This window comes from Delphinapterus leucas, chromosome 12 (assembly GCF_059928025.1).
Source record: "Delphinapterus leucas isolate spDelLeu-1000000601 "Yukka" chromosome 12, BTC_Dleu_Yukka2, whole genome shotgun sequence".
Lineage (NCBI taxonomy): Eukaryota > Metazoa > Chordata > Mammalia > Artiodactyla > Monodontidae > Delphinapterus > Delphinapterus leucas.
Genome location: NC_143140.1, coordinates 7,282,430 through 7,289,340, shown reverse-complemented (window position 1 = coordinate 7,289,340; position 6,911 = coordinate 7,282,430). Strand labels below are relative to the sequence as shown.

The window sequence follows — 6,911 nt, the reverse complement described above, 5'->3', positions numbered from 1 at the left end:
ATAAATAATTACTTATGGGTGGAGATGTCTGACAGATGTTTTCAGTCCTTTATCTAATAGAAAGAAGGCACTGTGGCTATGGTGATTGACAGGAGTATAGAGGATATCACCAGAAACTAGGTCATCATAAAAATTTGATTTGGTACAGCATAAGAGAGAATTTGTTCTTTGGCAATACATACTTAATTCTCATAATAGAAATGTAACATTTTTTCCTAGATAATAAGTTCCATTTTTCTCATATATCATTCATTCATTCAACAAATGTATACTGATCTCTTGTAATGAAATAGGCAGTGTTCCAGGTGCTCAAGTTACAAAATAGAATCCAACTTCTAGGATGTGAACCCTCTGCTATGTGAAACTCTAGGAATTCACAGCTTAGGTGGGAGATATAAAAACAGATAAAATACAGTAAAACTTGATGAGCACTATATAGTTATATGAAAGCCAGAGGATAGAGTGACTAACTGTACATAAATTAAATAAGATATCATCAAATAAAGAAAGATCAAATAAATACAATTGAAAGAACTGCTTTTTGAAGAAAGAATGCCAACAATTTATTCATTTCTCTATGCCCCCATTTTCATATTTTTAATTTTATGTTGGAGTATAGTTGATTTACAATGTTGTGCTAGTTTCAGGTGTACAGCAAAGTGATTCAGTTATACATATACCTATATTCATTCTTTTTCAGATTCTTTCCCCATGTAGATTATCACAGAATATTGAGTAGCATTCCCTGTGCTCTATAGTAGGTCTTTGTTGATTATCCATTTTATAGATAGTAGTGTGTAGATGTCAATCCCCAACTCCTAATGTATCCCTCCTCCACATGGGAGACAGGGTGTGGTGTGGACGCTGCTGAGTGGAAGAGAGCACAGCCCGGCCATCAGACCTACTTCCTCATCTTGCTGATTATCTATTTTTATGGGTTTACAACTTTTCTAAGAACTTTTGTATACAAAGGAACTTTTTTTTTTTTAAAGTAGTTTCCCCTTTATATTTAATCCAAAGAAGGATCTCGGGCAATTTGGGGTTTTTGGTTTTGGCCTCGTTTCTAAGCCTTTTTTCCTCTTTGTTGACTTTGGTGTTTGGGCACCCCCACTGCTTCGGACTCCTGAGGACCTTCTGGGCACCCACATTAATGAGGCAGCCACCTGGCGAGTCTGATTTGGCTGTCAGCGACGTACTGCTCCCATCCTTCTCTACTGTCGCGTCCGGCCCCCAGGGAAGGGGGAAGACACTGCGTCCAGCAGGTGTCCTAAATAACCGTGGGTGGGGGAGCTCTCCCACGTGAAGTGACTTCCCCCCGGGGCTTCCCGTCTGCCCCTACGACCTGGCGGCCGCGACCGTGGCCACCGACCTGCAGAGTGGCAGAGTCAGCGCGGCTTGCGACAGAGCAACCCGGCTCTCCTACCCTGGAGGGAGACGGAGGAATTCAGTGATCTCCTGGACCTGGACTTTAATCTCTCCAACTCGCTGTCCCATCATGAGCCAGTGGTTTCCACCGTGTCGTCGGCATCAGCCTCATCCTCATCCTCCCCTTCGAGCAGCGGTCCTGCCTGTGCACCCTCCACCTGCAGCTTCAGCTGTCCAGACCAGGCTGGGGGCAACCCAGGCTTGGAGCCAGGCAGCAAGGGCGGTGGCCTGCTCCATGGCCGGGAATCTGCACCCCCTGCAACAGCTCCCTTCAACCTGGCAGACATCAACCACGTGAACCCCTCTGGCTGCTGCGTGGCTGAGCTCCTGTGGCCCGAATTGGACCCAGTGTACACTCCATGGTAGCAGCCGCAGCCGCCAGGTTGCTTGATGAGCACCTTGATGGGCAAGTTTGTGTTGAAGGCGTTGCTGAGTGCCCCTGATCATCGGTGTTAGCAAAGGCAGCCTGGATGGCAGCCACTTGGTGGTGGCGGCACCCTACAGTGCCCAAGATCAAGCGTGAGGCTGTCTCCTCATGCATCCTGTCGGCCTGACCCTAGAGGCCCACTTGGTCACTAGACCCCCTCTCATCAATGGCCACCGGCTGCTGGCGCATGACTTTCCCCTGGGGTCACAGCTCCCCAGCAGGAGTACCCCAACCCTGGGTGCCGAGGAACTGCTGAGCAGCAGTCACCCTGCCCTGCCGCTACCCCAGGCTTCCATCCCCACCCAACTACCCTCCCTTCCTGCCCTACCAGATGCAGCCACAGGTCCCACCGCTCCATTACCAAGAGCCCATGCCACCCAGTTCCTGCATGTGGGAGGAACCTGAGCCAAAGAGGGAAGAACGTCGTGGCCCCAGAAAAGGATGGCCACTCACACCTGGGATTATGCAGGCTGCGGCAAAACCTACAGGAAGAGTTCTCTTCTCAAGGCACATACCTGTGAGCCCACCCAGGTGAGAAACCTTACCACAGTGAATGGGATGGCCGTGAGTAGAAATCTGCCCTCTGAGATGAACTGACCAGGCACAACCGCCAACGCACTGGGCACCGCCCCTTCCGGTGCCAGAAGTGCGACCCAGCATTTGTGAGTTTGGACCACTTTGCCTTACACGTGAAGAGGCACTTTTAAATCCCAAAACAGTGGGTATGACCCACCTTGCCAGAAGATAATTCAGTATTTTTTACCTTTCACACTGTCTTTCTGGCGAGGGAAGGAACCCAGCTGGAAAGCACTACAATCATGGTCAAGTTCCCAACGAGTGAATTTGTGAATGGATAATCAGGAGACCTGAGGAAACCAAACGACAAAGAACAGATGGCGTCTGTGACTGGATCTTCTATCATTCCAATTCTAAATCCAACTTGAATATATATTCCTGGACTTCGAAAACACCAAGGGGGCGACTGGAAGTGGTGGATATCAAGGTATAAATTAGATCAGTGAGTGTGGGGGAGGGAAGACCAGAAAGCCTTGAATTGTTTCAATGCAATATAAGCATAAAGATCACCTTGTATTCTCTTCTAAAAGCCGTTACTATGATCTTAGAAGAAGAAGAAGAAAATCAGGTACAGAAAATGAGTTTTAATAGCCTAAACAATGGTGCTTGGTGAGTCTTGGTTCTAAAGGTGCCAAATGAGGCCAAAATTTTCAAACTGCTGCATACTTTGATGAGAAAATCTATTTTTGTCTTCGAGTCTACATTTATAACCTAAGCCAGGTAAATGCACCTGGTTTACTTTAACCTTTTTAGGCAGAGAGTCTTTTATGCACTGTGGTTTCAGTTGGGCAATAATTTATACAATGGTTTATCTCCAAATATGCCTTAAGCAGAATTTTTTTATATATAGTTCCTTGTCTTAATAAACATGTAATATAAATTTTAAAAAAATGATCTCACTGCAATTTATGTCAAAATGTTCTGCCTATATTTTCCTCTAAGAGTTTTATAGTATCTGGTCTTACATTTAGGTCTTTAATCCATTTTGAGTTTATTTTTATGTATGGAGTTAGAGAATGTTCTAATTTCGTTCTTTTACATGTAGCTGTCCAGTTTTTCCAGCACCACTTATTGAAGAGACTGTCTTTTCTCCATTGTATATTCTTTTCTCCTTTGTTGTAGATTAATTGACCATAGGTGAGTGGGTTTATTTCTGGGCTTTCTACCCCCTTCCATTAATCGATATTTCTGTCCCTGTGCCAGTACCATACTGTTTTGATTACTGTAGCTTTATAGTAGAGTCTGAAGTCAGGGAGCCTGATTCTTCCAGCTCCATTTTTCTTTCTCAGGATTGCTTTGTCTATTCAGGGTCTTTTTTGTTTCCATACAAATTGTAAAATTTTTTGTTCTAGTTCTGTGAAAAATTCTGTTGGTAATTTGATAGGGATTGCATTGAATCTGTAGATTGCCTTGGGTAGTATAGTCATTTTGATGATATTGATTCTTCCAATCCAAGAACATGGTATATCTTTCCATCTGTTTGTGTCATCTTTGATATTTTTCATCAGTGTCTTATAGTTTTCAGAGTACAGGTCTTTTGCTTCCTTAGGTAGGTTTATTCATAGGTATTTTATTCTTTTTGTTGCAATGGTAAATGGTATTTGTTTCCTTAATTTCTCTTTCTGATCTTTCGTTGTTAATGTATAGAAATGCAAGAGATTCCTCTGTGTTAATTTTGTATCCTGCAACTTTACTGAATTCATTGATGAGCTCTAGTAGTTTTCTGGTAGCATCTTTAGAATTCTCTATGTATCATGTCATCTGTAAACAGTGACAGTTTTACTTCTTTTCCAATTTGGAACCTTTTTATTTCTTTCTCTTCTCTGATTGACATGGTTAGGACTTCCCAAACTATGTTGAATAAAATGGTAAGTGTGGACATCCTTGTCTTTTTCCTGATCTTAGAGGAAAGAGTTCAGCTTTTCACCACTGAGTATGATGTTAACGGTGGGTTTGTCATATATTGCCTTTATTATGTTGAGGTAGGGAACTTACATATGCCCACTTTATGGAGAGTTTTTATCAAAAATGCATGTTGAATTTTGGCAAAAGCTTTTTCTGAATCTATTGAGATGGTCATATGGTTTTTATTCTTCAATTTGTTAATGTGATGTATTACACTGATTGATTTGTGGATATTGAAAAATCCTTGCATCCCTGGGATAAATCCTACTTGATCATGGTGTATGATCCTTTTACTATATTGTTGGATTGGTTTGCTAGTATTTTGTTGAGGATTTTTGCATCTACGTTCATCAGTGATATTGCCCTGTAAATTTCCTTTTTTTTTTCTGGCATTTTTGTCTGGTTTTGGTATCAGGGTGATGGTGGACTCATAGAAAGAGTTTGAAAATATTCCTTTTTCTGCAATTTTTTGAAATAGTTTCAGAAGTATAGGTGTTAACTCTTCTCTAAATGTTTGATAGAATTTGCCTGTGAAGCCATTTGTTCCTGGACTTTTGTTTGTTGGACGTTTTAAAATCACAGTTTCAATCTCAGTACTTGTGATTGGTTTGTTCATATTTTCTATTTCTTCCTGATTCAGTCTTGGAAGATTGTACCTTTGTAAGAATTTGTCCATTTCTTCTAGGTTGTCCATTTTATTGGCATATAGTTGCTTGTAGTAGCCTCTTATGACCCTTTATATTTCTGGGGTGTCTTGTAACTTCTCCTTTTTCATTTCTAATTTTATTGATTTGAGCACTATTCCTTTTTTTCTTGATGAGGCTGGCTAAAGGTTTATCAATTTTGTGTATCTTTTCAAAGAACCAGGTTTTAGTTTCATTGATCTTTTCTATTGTTTTCTTCGTCTCTATTTCATTTATTTCTGTTCTCATCATTATGATTTATTTCCTTCTACTAACTCTGGGTTTTGTTTGTTCTTCTTTCTCTAGTTGCTTTAGGTGTATGGCTAGGTTGTTTATTTGAGATTTTTCTTATTTCCTGAGGTAATATTGTATTGCTATAAACTTTCCTCTTAGAACTGCTTTTGCTTTGTCCTAAAGGTTTTGGATCATCATGTGTTTTTTTTCATTTGTTTCTAGGTATTTTTTATTTCTTCTTTGATTGCTTCAGTGATCTATTGGTTGCTTAGTAACATGTTGTTTAGCCTACACATGTTTGTGTTTTTTACAGTTTTTTTTTCTTGTATGAGATTTCTAATCTCAGAGCATTTTTGGTCAGGAAAGATGGTTGATATGACTTCAATTTTCTTAAATTTACTTATGCTAGCTTTGTGGCTTAGGATGTGGTCTATCCTGGAGAATGTTCCATATTCACTTGAAAAGAATGTATATTCTGCTGCTTTCAGATGGAATGCTCTATAAATATCAATTAATTCCAACTGATCTAATGTGTCATTTTTAAAATTTTTTTTTTTGCGGTACGCGGGCCTCTCACTGTTGTGGCCTCTCCCGTTGTGGAGCACAGGCTCCAGATGTGCAGGCTCAGCAGCCATGGCTCATGGGCCCAGACGCTCTGTGGCATGTGGGATCTCCCCAGACTGGGGCACAAACCCGTGTCCCCTGCATCGGCAGGTGGACTCTCAACCACTCTGCCACCAGGAAAGCCCTAATGTGTCATTTAAGGCCTGTGTTTCCTTATTGATTTTCTGTCTGGATTGTCTGTCCATTGATGAAAGTGGGGTGGTAAACTCTCCCACTATTTTTGCGTCACTGTCAGTTTCCCCTTTTATGGCTGTTAGCATTTGCCTTATATTTTGAGGTGCTCTTATGTTGCGTGCATATATATTTACAATTGTTATATCTTCTTCTTGGATTGATCCCTTGATCTTTATGTGGTGTCCTTCTTTGCCTCTTATAACAGTCTTTATTTTAAAGCTTATTTTTTTCTGATATGAGTGCTGCTACTCCAGCTTTCTTTTGATTTCCATTTTCCTAAAATACCTTTTTCCATCCCCTCACTTTCAGTCTGTATGTGTCCCTAGAGATGAAGTTGTTCTCTTCTAGACAGCATATAGATGGGTCTTATTTTTGTATCCATTCAGCCAGTCTATGTCTTTTGGTTGGAGCATTTAATCCATTTACATTTAAGGTAATTATCAATATGTATGTTCTTATTACCATTTTGTTAATTGTTTTGGATTTGTTTTTGTAGGTTTTTCCCCTTTCTCTTTTAGTCTATTGTCTTGTGATTTGATGTCTGTCTTTAGTGTTGTGTTTGGGTTGCTTTTTCTTTTTTGTGTGTGTATCTATTGTAGATTTTTGGTTTAAGGTTACCATGAAGTTTTGATAGAGCAGTCTATATACATACAACATTGTTTTAAGTTGCTGGTCTCTTAATTTCATGTGCATTTCCAACATCCTGCATTTGCACTCTCCTCTTCTCACAATTGCTGGTTTTGATATCGTATTTATGTGTGGATGATTTCTTACCTTTACTGTATGTTTGCCTTTACTGGTTAGCTTTACCATTTATAATTTTCTTGTTTCTAGTTGTGGGCTTTTCTTTTCTGCCTAGAGAA

General features: G+C 40.5%; 1 pseudogene; it reads left to right on the top strand.

The window, feature by feature from the left end:
• Window positions 1-382: 382 nt before the first annotated feature.
• Window positions 383-4,229, top strand: LOC111170399 (Krueppel-like factor 4 pseudogene; annotated as a pseudogene).
• The last annotated feature ends 2,682 nt before the right edge of the window (window positions 4,230-6,911 follow it).